Source organism: Stomoxys calcitrans, chromosome 1, assembly GCF_963082655.1.
Source record: "Stomoxys calcitrans chromosome 1, idStoCalc2.1, whole genome shotgun sequence".
Lineage (NCBI taxonomy): Eukaryota > Metazoa > Arthropoda > Insecta > Diptera > Muscidae > Stomoxys > Stomoxys calcitrans.
This window is the reverse complement of record NC_081552.1, coordinates 141,079,333-141,094,763: the sequence shown is the minus strand read 5'-3', so window position 1 is coordinate 141,094,763 and position 15,431 is coordinate 141,079,333. Positions and strand designations below refer to the sequence as shown.

General features: G+C 36.9%; 1 long non-coding RNA gene across 1 annotated transcript; it reads right to left on the bottom strand.

Moving 5' to 3' along the window:
• Positions 1 to 4,439: 4,439 nt before the first annotated feature.
• LOC106092028 (uncharacterized) lies at positions 4,440 to 6,447 on the bottom strand. The gene is made up of 4 exons (XR_001222084.2): positions 6,251 to 6,447; positions 5,543 to 6,183; positions 4,517 to 5,051; positions 4,440 to 4,454 (listed from the first exon to the last, which is right to left on the bottom strand). It is a non-coding gene; the product is annotated as an uncharacterized LOC106092028 (long non-coding RNA).
• Between the last annotated feature and the right edge of the window lie 8,984 nt (positions 6,448 to 15,431).

The window sequence follows — 15,431 nt, the reverse complement described above, 5'->3', positions numbered from 1 at the left end:
GCGATCTGCGATAAAATAACGGGGATGCAATTTATAGGAAAGGACTTCATTATTTAAAGCTTAAATGCTTACATCATCATCCAAACAACAGGAAAATAAAAATTAGTTTGATGTGGTATGCTCGTGATCCTTTTATCTCCTTAAAAATTATTCAATTAAATCTTCGAATTTTTTTTTTTTTTCTCTTCGTATAAAATATTTTTTTGACACGTCTAACACCAATCGTCTTTCAAATTGAAATAAAAATGAAAAATTTCTGTATAGACATATAGACAGCTTTTAATTTCAAAGCACATTATGTTTTAAGAAATGAAACAAAAATTTAATAAAATTTTTATTAGTGTGTAGAATACTAGGAACTGTAAATAAAAGAGGTCACAAATTATACCACGCATAAAAAAAAAATTATTCCCAAATATCCTTTAAATGGTAGACCCCAATTTTCCCCGTGTCCTTGTCCTTAAGCTCATAACTTACATTACCAATCTTACGTATTCGAATTCCCACTGGTGCCAATTTAGCATTGAAGTTATTTATCTTCACGCTTTGTGGAAAATTCATCGAATTACTTCGTCTCCTATATCATACTGTCTATTTCGAGAACGTAAATTATATAACCTTTCATTTTTCTCAATAATCAATATGCCAACATTTCCTTTGCGAGTTCTGGGTAATGGCCCAATTAGATCCACATACAACCTCTGAAAATGTCGTTCCGTTGAAACCATATTTCCCATTGGAGGTCGTAAAGTCATCGTCGGAGCCTTCGAAGTCTTACACATCGCACACTGCCCAATATACTCTCGTACATCCGTAACTAATCTCGGCCAATAAAAATACCTTCGTATCTTTTCGAATTGGGAATATTATGGGCTATATATATCACGTCTTTCCTCAACTCCGATGGAACCACTAACTTCCACGAAGTCTGGTCATTTTCCGAAACGGTCCAAAAACTTGTCCTCTTATAGATATATCTATCTTCCAATTTAAAATCCGGAAACTTGGACTCTGCTAATTCCGTACGCCATCTATTATATTCCTCTCCAAGGAACGCGTTCGAATCCATATTAATACACGGAAGCACTTCCAGTTCTAACTCCGATACGTCATTTTCCTGCTCATATATACGCGACAATGCATCAGGCACTACGTTTTCTCTTCCCTTCCTATGCTCAATCGTAAAATTGAAACCTTGGAGCTTCAGTGCCCACCGTGCCAATCTACCTGATAAATCCTTCTGGCGCATGAGCCACTTAAGACTGGCATGGTCCGTCACAACCTTGAACTCATGACCTTCTATGTAGACACGGAACCTTTTTACAGCTAACACTACCGCTAAACACTCTAAATCCGTAATAGTGTAGTTCCTTTGGGCTTTGTTTAATTTTGCCGACATAAAGGCTATGGGTCTTTCGTCAACGTTCTCATTTGCCTGTACTAAAACGGCACCAACTCCAACAACACTGGCATCATACTGCAATACGAATGGTTTTGAAAAATCCGCATGGACCAATACAGGAGCACTACACAGCTTACACTTCAAAAGTTCGAACGCCTCTTGCGCTTCAGGTGTCCATTTAAACGATTTCTTCTTAGAAAGCAATTAAGTTAAAGGAAATGTAAAATGAGAAAACTCACTAATGAATCGCCTATACCATCCAATCATACCAAGGAATTGCCTCAGAGAACGTATAGACTTTGGGGATGGAAATTCGGCAATTGCACTTACTTTTTCTGGGTCAACCTTAAGGCACCCCTCGCCAACAATATATCCCAAATACTTCACGTGCCTAATTGCAAAACAACTCTTCTTCACGTTGATTATCAGCCTTCCTAAACTGGAATGCTATCTCCTGCAAATGCTGCAGATGATCCTCAAAATTTTCCGAAACAATTAGCAAATCGTTGAGGTAGACGAATACGTGGGATTACATATTATACGGAACTACCATATCCATCAAACGGCACAATGTTTGGGGTGCATTGCACAACCCGAAGGGCATCCTTGTGAATTGATATAAGGGCCTATTTGGTATGGTAAATGCTGTCTTAGGCTTGGAGGTATCATCTAGTTTTATCTGCCAAAATGCATCTTTAAGATCCACTTTGGAGAAAAAAACGTACTGAGGGCAACCTTGACAAAATTCTTTCAATGTTTGGAATAGAATAACAATCCTTTACCGTTGCCGAATTAAGTTTCCTGCTGTCCACGCAGAAGCGAACTTTGTCAGGTTTAACTATCAATACACCAGGCGAAGACCATGGAGACTGAGGACACTCCTCAATAACTCCCAATGACAACATCCTATCAATTTCCGTAAATAGAATTTTCTCCCTCGCTGGAGATATCGGATAGTATCTCTGTTTAACTGGCTTGGACTTTCCTGTATCGATACGATGTTCGACTAACGTGGTACATCCAAGACCATCCCTGTCAGAAATGGGGAACATCTCGATAACAACATTCAGTTTACGTCTCTGCTCCTCCGATAATTCTATGGAGTCCAAGTCCATATCGACACCGCAAATCTCATCTTGTCCGGAACCCAAAGAAATGGAAATTTTTAATTTGCACCAAAAATCCATTCCACAAATAATATCTTGCTTAATAGACTCCACAACCAAAAACTCAAATTTACATTTGTGATTTTGATAATGAAAATCTAACTCAATTATTCCTGAAATTGACTGTTTCTGATGGTCAGCAGTCTTCACATTTCCGCGACATTTCTTAAAATCAGATGATTTCTTTAGTTCCTGAACCAGATCACCACCAATAACACTGTTATTAGCTCCACTGTCTAATAGAGCAAAATACAACTTTCCTTTGAAATTTAGAGCTACATAAGCCCGAGTGTCTGAATCTTTGGTTACAATCGTTGCAATTTTATACTTTTTAAAGGTCTTCAGCTGTTTCCAAAATTCTCTCATACGTAAAGCACTTCGCTTGGACTTAGATTTTTTTTCCTCGCAAGAATAATTTTAGGTTTTATAAAGCTGTATGGTAAAATTTGGTTACTTGTTCTGGTATTTGTAAAATTTGGGTTTTTCTCAATAACTTCAATATTTAATTTCTTTTCTTCAATTTCGTAGAATGTCCTCTTTTGTTTGGAAGGACACCCCTCAAGGCGTTTCCCGAATTGACGCAGTTAGTGCAGGATGGTTTATATGTGTTCTTAAGTCCACAGCCGTAACAAAAGACAGTTTTCTCCCTCAAACAATCTTTGTACAGATGGCCACGCTCCTCACAATTCCAACATTTTATATCCTTAAGAACCGCATTGACCTCATGTTCGTTTGATCCATCGTCATCCACATCCTCTTCGTCCACTAATTCTGCTACCTGAGCCTTCCCTTCACGTCTAAATTTTACGACTGATTGCACATCCTTCATAAATTTCTCGTGCCTTTTCACCGATTTTCTGAGTCCCGAAACCTGACGTATGTCCAAGTGTAAGAGTTCATGACGAATCTCGGATCTAAGGTTCCGAAGCATGATCTCACGAAGTTCTTCATCACCAATAGGTTCACGCAATCGATCTGCCAATGTCATTATGAATTCATAATAATCGTCAAAGGACTCGTTATGACATTGTTTTCGGCGACGAATATCATCCTTAATATCAAAGTCGTTGCAAAAGTCCTTGTATTGTATTTTTAAACACCTACTAAATTCCGCCCATTCGACAGTATCGCTTTGATGGTGGTATCTCCAAAACCAAGCCAAAGATTTACCCTCAAACAGAACATGTATGTATCTACATAACAAATCAAAATTTCCTCCCAATGTATTCGATGTCATGATATTCACTCTATATATAAACTCCTCTACTGGGAAGTCCTTATCACTACCGGTGAAAGAAATTTTCCAATTCCGAATTGTATTAAGTATCTACTCAGGTTGTTCTTGGGGCACGGAGTATTGAGTGTTTCGTCCGTTGTTGATTCTAATCGCCGTGGACGTAGGCTCCCTAGGACTAGAAGGAGGATCCCTAGGACTTACCTCTTCGCTATTCAAATTCATTCCACGGATTAGGTTACCGATCTCGTTCGAAATTGTAGAAGTAATCTCCCTACGCATTTCTGACATAGAGACACTAATCATCTGCTGGACTCGGTCTTCGTTTATTACCGAAGACATCTCTTCCGTCCTATCTACCAATCCACTTTCAGCGGAATGTATCCTGTTCCGATTGGAACCAGGTGCTCTGTCCCTGGATCTTATCCAATAGCCATTCTCAGGTGGCCTTTCTTCCCTGTCATTATTCCTGTCCCTGCTGTGTGCCAATGGCATCTTTCCAAAACGTTAAATAAAAAATGAAGTCAACTATAATATATAAAATATACTAATTAAATTTTGTTTTAAATAAATAAAATACGATATGAGATGCTAACTGCTCACTACTCAGCATAGGAACAAAGCAGTAGGGGTAAATCTGAGATCATCTTCACTATAAAATAAAACGAACAGTAACAAAAGCAAACATTAAAAATGCCGTTAAACCTGGATTACCAAGATATGTTTTTTTAGCAAAATAGTTAAAAAAAACACAAATCCTTAATGAAACACCATGTTCAACAACAAAGTTCCTCGAGTTTTCGCCTAGGTAAGAAACCAATAAAAATCAGCTAATTCAATCCGTATTTAAAATCCCAAGGAAATGAAAGAAAAAGAAAAGGATAAGAGAAGATAAGGAAATAAATAAAAGTTATCATTTATTCCGTTCCGGTGTATGATTTCGCAGCAACATTTCCACAAACCAAAAGTCACCGAAAAAGTTTTCAAAGATATCCTTCTAAATAAATCTGGTATCATCATCATTTAGGTGACACATTACTGGTTTATCGGATTCTGTGAAAGTCTGAAAACGACCAGTTGCAGGCCCCACGCTGGGCGCCATTTAATTTATGTAACGAACCACCACCTTGGGCCCTTATTCCTCTTGGAGTCGCTACCTCCTCGCCGCCGGCCGTGCTCAGTCCTGGGGCGGTTCTTTCCCGTTGGAACTAGGCTTGGTTTTGCTGCCATAAAAGTAAAAATAAGGTACCTTAAAAGAAAAGTAAGTGAAAAGAAGAATAGCAAAGGTATTAAATAAAAGAAAAATTAAGGACAGAAGAAATTAGAGTGAAGCTAATCTCAGGAGCAGTCTAAGAGGTAATTTGACTGCCATTCTCTACCCACCCAACCATGCTGACGAATTCTTCAGCCCATTTTATCTCCCACTACTGTATGTCCTTCACCTTTCGTGAGTTATAAAAAAAATGTTTAAAACATCGTTATAATATATTCAAAAATTAATAGTAATCGATTTGTGGCAATTAAAGGTATAAAACTTAGACCAATAAAAAGTGATTATATTAAAGGTAATCTAAGTTTATAAATAAGTGAAAAGTGAATGATATTGAAAGAAAGAACTATAGTTTACGTAAAAATAAAAACTAAACCTAGCATTTAGCAAAGATAAGTGTCGTGAATTTGTGTTATTATAAAAATGTGGCATAACAGCATAACAAATTAAATAATATTATGAAAACTCACCAGCTAATATCCATGATGTCCTTAGGCCTTCAGACGTGGGATTTGAAATTGCTATAGTTCTGGGTGGTTATAAAAGTTAAGGCTTCAAATTTGCTTTGCTCGTGCGCCAAAGTAACATATAAATTTAATAATTGTCTTGTATGTAATAATGGGGAAAATAAAATAAATGTATATACTATACATTATTCTTGTTTTATCTCCAATTGAAAAAGAATGAGAATCCCTACTATACATTATTCTTGTTTTATCTCCAATTGAAAAAGAATGAGAATCCCCAGGATTCTTTAATTGACACAATTCGGTAATTGGGAAATGCTGTGTCCATTGGGCTCCAATAAAACTATGGACGGGAAGACTCTAGCATTTGATGTATTGATTTGACGAGTCAGGGTATTAGGCCAATTTTGGGTTCTTGGAGCTCTATTCAAACCATCGATTAGAAGACTCCGGTCTTGATATCAGTAGAATCAAAAATCTCAATATCCGCCTTTAAAAGGCATCAATTGGTCTTTGGGACCGATTATATAATAATTAGGGGATTGATGTCTAAGGAAATTTGGGACCAATACAGATAATTTGAGATTGGAGTTTTCCTCTTCTTTTGTTCGTGGACAGCGCCGATTCACAGAAGAATCGGCGATCTGCGATAAAATAACGGGGATGCAATTTATAGGAAAGGACTTCATTATTTAAAGATTAAATGCTTACCCAAACAACAGCAAAATAAAAATTAGTTGAAAAATTAATTTCGTCGTCCGAAATTTAAAAATAAGTTGATGTGGTATGCTCGTAATCCTTTTATCTCCTTAAAAATTATTCAATTAAATCTTCGAATTTTTTTTTTTTTTCTCTTCGTATAAAATATTTTTTTGACACGTCTAACACCAATCGTCTTTCAAATTGAAATAAAAATGAAAAATTTCTGTATAGACATATAGACAGCTTTTAATTTCAAAGCACATTATGTTTTAAGAAATGAAACAAAAATTTAATAAAATTTTTATTATTTCCCAACAAGTGTGTAAAATACTAGGAACTGTAAATAAAAGAGGTTACAAAATACGTCCTATTTGGGGGTTGTTATGGTGGTGGGACGTCCGCTAGGTAGTTGGTCGGTAATGTTGATATCAGATACGTGGTCTACTCCCACATACCTTTAATTTGAGCCCCATATTTCCATAGTCGGCAAACTTGACCGGCTTGGGGGCTGTTTTGTGGAATGGGCGGCCACTCAGTGAGTTGGCCTTGAAAATATATATAGGATTCGTGTTCTACTCTAAAAACCCTCTTATTTGAGCCTCATATTGCTATAGTCAGAAAATACTTACTATTTGGGTAAGACACTTTTCCCGAATATTGATATCAAATTCGTGCTTTACTCCCAAAGACCTTTCATCTGAGCCCCATATAGCTATGGTCGTAAATTTGTCTCCTTTGGGGGATGTTTCTGGTGAGAGGTGGCCCCCCAAACAATAGGACCCATATTTGGGTATCAGATTCGTATTCTACATTCAAATACCTTTTATTTAATCCCTATATTCCCATGGTCAGTAAATAAGTCCAGTTTTGGGGGTGTGTGGGGAAGGGGTGGACCCCCAGAAACGTGGTCCCACATTTAGATATCAGATTCGTATTCTACTCGCAAATACCTTTCATTTTAGTCCCGTATTGCCATGGTCGGTATATATGTCCGATTTAGGGGTGTTCTGAGGCTTGAGTTGGTCTCCCTAGCACTTGGTCCGACAACTGGATATCAGATACCTTTTCTTTTCTCAAATACCTTTCATTTGAGTCCCATATTGTCGTGATTGGTGTAAATATATGTTTGGTAGGTTTTAGGGTAGGACAGACCCCTAGGTACCCCATCATAAATTTGGATACCAAATTTTTATTTTTATGGTACTATATGAGAGCACACAAAATTTCGCATAAATCGCACCGCCAATCTCCGAGATCTGCTGATTCTGAAAACTAGGGTAAGGGGGAGGGTCCGCCTCCCCCCCTTCAGACATCAAAAAATTTAGTACCCTTTTTTCACCACGGGGTCATTATGCACCATCTGTGAAAATTTCACGAAAATCGGTCCAACCGTTTCTGAGTCTATAAGGAACACACAAACATACAAACAAACACAAATTGATTTTTATACCCTTCACCATAGGATGGGGTGTATATTTATTTCGTCATTCTGTTTGTAACTACTCGAAATATTCGTCTGAGACCCCATAAAGTATATATATTCTTGATCGTCACGTCATTTTAAGTCGATTTAGCCATGTCCGTCCGTCTGTCTGTTGAAGGCTCGCTAACTTCCGAAGGAGTAAAGCTAGCCGCTTGAAATTTTGCACAAATACTTTTTATTAGTGTAGGTCGGTTGGTATTGTAAATGGGCCATATCGGTCCATGTTTTGATATAGCTGCCATATAAGCCGATCTTGGGTCTTGACTTCTTGAGCCTCTATAGTGTGCAATTCTAATCTGATTGGAATGAAATTTTGCACGACGTGTTTTGTTATGATATCCAACAACTGTGCCAAGTATGGTTGAAATCGTTCCATAACCTGATATAGCTGTCATATAAACCGGTCTTGGGTCTTAACTTCTTGAGCTTCTAAAGGGCACAATTCTTATCCGATTTGGATGAATTTTTGCACGAAGTATTTTGTTATGATATCCAACAATTGTGCCAAGTATGGTTTAAATCGGTTCATAACCTGATATAGCTGTCATATAAACAGATCTGGGGACTTGACTTCTTGAGCTTCTAGAGTGCGCAATTCCTATCCGATTTGGCTCAAATTTTGAAATCGGTTCATAACCTGATATAGCTGCCATATAAACCGATCTGGGATCTTGACTTCTTAAGCCTTTAGAGGTCGCAATTATTATTCGATTTGCCTGAAGTTATGTACGACGGATCCTCTCATGACCATCAACATACATGTTTATTATGGTCTGAATCGGTCTATAGCCCGATACAGCTCCCATATAAATCGATCTCTCTATTTTAGTTCTTGAGCCCCCAAAGGGCGCAATTCTTATTCGAATTGGCTGACAGTTTACACAGGTCTCCAACATATAATTTAATTGTGGTTCAAACCGGACCATATCCTGATATTGCTCTAATAGCAGAGCAAATCTTTTCCTATATCTTTTATTTTGCCTAAGAAGAGATGCCGGGAAAAGAACTCGACAATTGCGAGCCATGGTGGAGGGTATATAAGATTCGGCCCGGCCGAACTTAGCACGCTTTTACTTGTTATATATAAGATTTTAAATAGAAAATATAAAGTAAGAATTCAATGTTAAGTTCATTATTAGATAAAATATTAACCGAATTAAAAACAAGTAAAAAGGCGACACGGATTTCAAAAACCCTAACATAAGTCACTGTGTCAAATTTCAGTGAAATCGGATTATAAATGCGACTTTTATGGGGCCAAGACTTCAAATCGTGGCAGCTGCATCCAAATCTGGACCGATTTGGGCCAAATTGAAGAAGAGCGTCAAAGAGCTTATCACAACTCACTGTCCCAAATTTCAGCAAAATCGGATAGATGTGTAAATATAAATAAATGTGGCTTTTATGGGCCTAAGACCTTAAAGCGACCGATCGATCTATATGGCGGCTATATCAACATATAGTCCGATATAGCCCATCTTCGAACTTAACTTGCTGATGGACAAAACAAGAATCCGTGCAAAGTTTCAGCTCAACATCTCTATTTTTAAAGACTGTAGCGTGATTTCAACAAACATACGGACGGACATGTCTAGTCTTCTTATATTTTTACGCAGATAAAGAATATATATACTTTATAGGGTCGGAAATGGATATTTCGATGTGTTGCAAACGGAATGACAAAATTAATATACCCCCATCCCTTGGTGGTGGGTATAATAAAACTATAATTTATAAACATTTGAAAACAACAAATATATGTTTCAATCAAAAAATTAACAAGTAAGAGCGTCCTAAGTTCGGCCGGGCCGAATCTTATATACCCTCCACCGTGGATCGCATTGGTCGAGTTCTATGCGCTGTATCTCTTTTTAGACAAACAAAAATATTGAATAAGAACTGTTATGCTATTGGAGCTATATCAAGTTATAGTCCGATTCGGACCATAATTGAATGCTGAGCATTGTAGAAGTCGTGGTGTAATATTTCATTTCGTTCGGATAAGAATTGCGCTTTGTAGGGGCTCAAGAAGCAAAATCGGGAGATCGGTTTATATGGGAGCTGTATCAAGCTATTGATCGATTCAGACCATATTGGACACGTATGTTGAAAGTCATGAGAGAAGCCGTTGTACAAATTTTCAGCCAAATCTGATGAGAATTACGCCCTCTAGGGGCTCAGGAAGTCAAGATCCTAGATCGGTTTATATGGCAGCTAAATTAGCTTATGTACCGATTTGTGTCATACTTAGCACAGTTATTGAAAGTCATAAAAAACACCTCATGTAAAATTTTAGCCAAATCAGATGAAAATTGCGTCCTCCAGCGGCTCAAGAAGTCAAGACCCAAGATCGGTTTATATGGCAGCTATATCAGGTTATGGACCGATTTGAACCATACTTAGCGCAATTGTTGGAAGTGATACCAAAATACCCCGTGCAAAATTTCAGTCAAGACCGGTTTATATGGCAGCTATTTCAAAACATGAACCGATTTGGCCCACTTACAATCCCAATCGACCTACACTAAGAAGAAGTATTTGTGGAAAATTTCAAGCAGCTAGCTTTACTCCTTCGAAAGTAAGCGTGCTTTCGACAGACAGACGGACGGACATGGCTAGATCGACTTGACGATCTAGAATATATATACTTTATGGGGTCTAAGACGCATATTTGGAGGTGTTACAAACAGAATGACGTAATTAGTATACCCCCATCCTGGAGGGTATATAAATATTTAAAACCGCACTTCATTTTGGTCGACGGTGTATACATATATAGTTACCATATATGTGTATCGCCGATTTTAACTTCAAGAGCCACTGCAAGCGCATTTATTGACCAATCCCGCCAACATATTGCACAACACTTTCCTTGACGACTACCACAATATTCAAGAAGTTTGGTCAAAATCATTTTAGATTTGGATATAAGATATATATGTTCGTCAGATTTTGGGTAATTTACAATAATGTTGACATTTGTCAACCGTTGTTACTACAAATTGAACATATTTGGTCGAAATTTGAAACGGATTGTTTAATAAGCCATCTTTGCACTTGAAGGGTTGGTATAGGGTATTATACAGTCGGCATCGCCCGACTTCTGCCTTTCCTTATTTCTGTAAAACTTGGAGCTTAACACTAACGACTTCCAGCAAAATCCATTTTGTTATAAATCGCTTCCTAAACAAAATTCGTCGAATTTACAGGCCAAGCCGTATTTAAAACCAATAAGGAAAGGCAAAAGTCGGGCGGAGCCAAAATTGTGCCTTCTACAGCCTTAAAAGACAATATCGGATGAATGATATATATGGGAGCTATATATAAATCTGATTCGATTCCGATGAACACATATTGGGACGTCAAAAAAACCACTTTGTGCCAAATTTTGTAACGATCGGACTAAAATTGTGGCTTCTACAGCTTTAATAGGGCACATCGGATTAGAGATATACATGGAAGCTATATTTAAATCAAAATCGATAGCGTTCGTCCTTGGGTCAAAAAAGAGACTTATGCAAGATTTTGTGAAAATCGGACAACAAATACGACCTGTACATTGATTACAAGAATACATGGACAGACAGACAAATAACATGGACAGACAGCAAACAAATAAATGCACAAATCTATAATACCCTGTACCACAGTGGTGGTGTAGGGTATAATGAAGAATTGCAAAGAACAAATACTACCCATGTCGATTTGGAAATCTGGAAGAGAATATGGACTTGGTTTGACCATATCCTACGTCGACCGCGCTAAGATATAGGATGAAACGTGCTAAAATGAAATCCGCAATACACAAAATCGGTGAATATCTCGAAAAAAGCAACCAAGAATACAAAATTCCATCGGAAGAAGGTCTAAAACCTACTTTATGAGAAGAGTGATCATATATGGGGGAAATCGAAACCCAAGTTCGGTTTTAAAGAGTGAATTGCCGCATCTTAAAGAGTACCCACCAAAAATAAAAGTCATGTAAAACCTTTTCAGTTTGCAAAAAATTATTATGTGCTTCTTAATGAAAGGTTTTACGGTACATTTGTACCTTCTCATGAAATTAACGTCGTGGAACTGGTGAAATATGTGATGATACATATTTCAATGAAGTTTAGTGCCAAAAAACTTAAACATTTATATATAAATGGTTGATATGTAGCCATTTTAATTGCTAGACACTAAAAGGCTGCCGACGATTAATAAGTAGTCGTTGAGTGGAGCGGACGTGTTTTCATTTCGCTCTTTAAAGAAAAATGTCCGCATCTCGGAATAGGTACTACCCTCACTAAAAATGTGACCCAAGGTTTGAGTTAAAATAAACTACTTTCGAATAAAGTTGAACTTCATATAGCGCTAAAGTAAATTTTATACGTTTTTAGTTAATGCATTTCTAAAATATAATTACATATAATGAACTTCGTTATGGCTCAAAGTTAAACAAATGGAACTAAATTATTCTTTATTCAGGGCATGTGATGCATAAAAGTGAAAGATAATTTGATCTGTTCTCAATACAATGAGAAGATTTAAATGTTCGAAATTTTCACTTTATGTTAATACATCTGTACTTTTTTCAAAATCTCTGCTTCTATTTCGTTCAGTTTAAACTATTACGCATGAAATATATCTTTTAATTGTTGATGTACTATTATTCTCATAAAGGGTGATTTTTTTGAGGTTAGGATTTTCATGCATTAGTATTTGACAGATCACGTGGGATTTCAGACATGGTGTCAAAGAGAAAGATGCTCAGTATGCTTTGACATTTCATCATGAATAGACTTACTAACGAGCAACGCTTGCAAATCATTGAATTTTATTACCAAAATCAGTGTTCGGTTCGAAATGTGTTCATTCACCGTAACGTTGCGTCCAACAGCATCTTTGAAAAAATACGGTCCAATGATTCCACCAGCGTACAAACCACACCAAACAGTGCATTTTTCGGGATGCATGGGCAGTTCTTGAACGGCTTCTGGTTGCTCTTCACTCCAAATGCGGCAATTTTGCTTATTTACGTAGCCATTCAACCAGAAATGAGCCTCATCGCTGAACAAAATTTGTCAAAATTTGAACACATTTCGAACCGAACACTGATTTTGGTAATAAAATTCAATGATTTGCAAGCGTTGCTCGTTAGTAAGTCTGTTCATGATGAAATGTCAAAGCATACTGAGCATCTTTCTCTTTGACACCATGTCTGAAATCCCACGTGATCTGTCAAATACTAATGCATGAAAATCCTAACCTCAAAAAAATCACCCTTTATTAATCCTTTATTTTATTTTATCAATAATCTCGAATTTACACTTTGCTAATGCATATGTACTCCGTATATACTTCCTATTAAAATAAAAATGATCACACTTTAATTTTTCAATGGCTGTGGAAAAATTTGCAACTGCAAATACGTCGCATAGCACCATATTTTTCCAGAAATTCCGTAACGCCATATCCACAATATTTTATAGTCTGTTGAAAAAGTAATGAAAGCATAGATACATAGATTTATTTTAAATCAAATACTTACCATGAAAGGTGTACGTTCGTGTGTAGTTAGTAGTATAAGTCTGCGAACAAAGTTAAATAAAGACCAGAATAATTTTTAGTTTTTATACCCTCCACCATAGAATGGGCCATATCGGTCCATGTTTTGATATAGCTGCCATATAAACCGATCTTGGGTCTTGACATCTTGAGTCTCTAGAGGGCGCAATTCTTATCCGGTTTGAATGAAATTTTGCACGAAGTATTTTGTTATGATATCCAACAACTGCGCCAAGTATGGTTCAAATCGGTCAATAACCTGATATAACTGTCATATAAACCGATCTGGAGACTTGACTTCTTGGGCTTCTAGAGGGCGCAATTCCTATCCGATTTGGCTGAAATTTTGTACGACGCATTTTATTCTTACTATCAACAACTGTGTCAAATAAGGTTCAAATCGGTTCATAACCTGATATAGCTGCCATATAAACCGATCTGGGATTTTGATTTCTTGAGCCTCTAGAAGTCGCAATTATTATCCGATTTGTCTGAAATTTTGTACGACGGATCCTCTCATGACCTTCAATATACTTGTTTATTATGATCTGAATCGGTCTATAGCCCGATACAGCTCCCATTTAATCGATCTCTCTTTTTTACTTCTTGAGCCTCCAAATTCTTATTCAAATTGGCTGACATTTTGCACAGGTCTCCAACATATAATTTAATTGTGACCCAAACCGGACCATATCTTCATATCGCTCTAATAGCAGAGCAAATCTTTTCTTATATCCTGTTTTTGCCTAAAAAAGATGCCGGGAAAAGAACTCGACAAATGCGATCCATGGTGGAGGGTATATAAGATTCGGCCCGGCCGAACTTAACGCGCTATTACTTGATTTTTTTCAATTTCTAATGCTTATCAAAATTTCAGGCCATATCACGCTGCATGTTTGGGCTATTCTGAGCAGTGGTGATGAGAACAAATTTCCACTATATATTGCAGCATATTAAATTTCTTCCTGTAATTGTGTTCTGAGACGAGAAAGAAAACCATTATTTGAACAGAAAGAAGATATGGGCATCGTATCTCACCAAATTTAATTTGGTTTTTTTATTTCATAATTTTGCACTTTTTCATTTTTGTTTCCTTCTTACCGCGCAAGATTTTTCTTGACAAATGCGTTCATCAGACTGGGCGATACTGGAATGGTTTCCATGGTTTAAGTGTTTTGCTGACGCCATTTTGCTGGCGGCACATGCATCTGCATTGCTCTGAATGGTTTATGACATTGCGCATGACTTTTGCATATTTGTTTTTATACGGATAAAAGGGTCACATTTTTCAAACGAAAAAGGGTCACAGATAAAAATAAACAGAGAATATGTAAAAACAGACTTGCCTTTTTAAAGAAGAATTGGTATATATTCTACGTTTTTAATCGATCGATGATTGCATGACTGACAGACAACGTGTTGAAAAAGCTCTTTTATTAAAGATAGGTTTGGAATTATTAAGAATTTAATGGATTTAATCATCTCTGTTACAAAATCTGTCAACCTAAGATTATTTTTAACAAAATTTTAAGTTAGAACTTGTATTTCAATTGAATTTATTCAATTATACTCAAATTTGTGAAACTCGTAAGCTACCCCGAACGAATATTTACTCAATTTGAAAAATATAGGTTTGTAGCAAGCATACTCAACAGAACAATATGATTATATTGGGTAAATAAAAACGTTGTTTGCTATTGGAATATTCCACCTATTGCGAAGAAACTTGGTTAACTGAAATAACTTCCCGAAACCATGTTAATGAACTATTTGTGAGTAATTACAGATGAGCAAAACTTAATGAAAATTTTCAACTTTTCCTTGTTTTAATCAAAATTTAATTAAATTGGTTTACTTATTTGGTGCAGGGGCGGGACACTTAATACCGCCTCACGGACAGGGGTCCGACGACGAGACAATCACCGACTCTCTCTCAATATTGGGAAGACTAGAATAAGCAAATATCCTAATACTAAAACCTCAGGCAGTGTAGGGGCGAGAGACCCATCACAGCCTGACAAATACAGACCCGACGACGGAACCATTACCGACATTATCAAGATCCGGAAGACAAGGATAGCAAAGAACCTTGCACTGAAACATCAGGCAGTGCAGTGACAGGAAAGTCAATACAGCCTAAAGAACAGGGAGTGGACG